This window comes from Bison bison, unplaced genomic scaffold, assembly GCF_000754665.1.
Source record: "Bison bison bison isolate TAMUID 2011002044 unplaced genomic scaffold, Bison_UMD1.0 scf7180017857779, whole genome shotgun sequence".
In the NCBI taxonomy this organism is placed as follows: domain Eukaryota; kingdom Metazoa; phylum Chordata; class Mammalia; order Artiodactyla; family Bovidae; genus Bison; species Bison bison.
The window spans coordinates 1307-1827 of NW_011488352.1; the positions used below are offsets into that span (position 1 = coordinate 1307).

Sequence of the window (521 nt, forward strand, 5' to 3'; positions counted from 1 at the left end):
GCTGCTGGCCCGCAGGCTTCTTAATAGGTTTGGTATGGACAAAGTTTATGAAGGCCAAGTCAAGGTGACTGGAGATGAATACAATGTGGAAAGCATTGATGGTCAACCTGGTGCCTTCACCTGTTACTTGGATGCAGGACTTGCCAGAACTACTACCAGGAATTAAGTTTTTGAGGCCCTAAAGGGAGCTGTCAATGGAGGCTTGTCTATCCCTCACAGTACCAAACGGTTCCCTGGTTATGATTCAGAAAGCAAAGAGTTCAGTGCTGAGGTACACTGAAAGCATATTATGGGGCAAAACATTGCAGATTACGTGCATTACCTGATTGAAGAAGATGAAGATGCTTACAGGAAACAATTCTCTCAGTACATAAAGAACAACATAACTCCAGACATGATGGAGGAGATGTATAAGAAAGCTTATGCTGAAGTTAAAAAGAAGAGGTGGAACCGTCCCAAAATGTCACTTGCCCAGAAGAAAGATCGGGTAGCTCAGAAGAAGGCAAGCTTCCTTAGAGCTC

The 521-nt window shown here is 44.0% G+C and overlaps 1 pseudogene; it reads left to right on the plus strand.

The window, feature by feature from the left end:
• Nucleotide 1: 1 nt before the first annotated feature.
• Nucleotides 2-521, plus strand: part of LOC105003917 — a 1256-nt pseudogene continuing 736 nt past the window's right edge.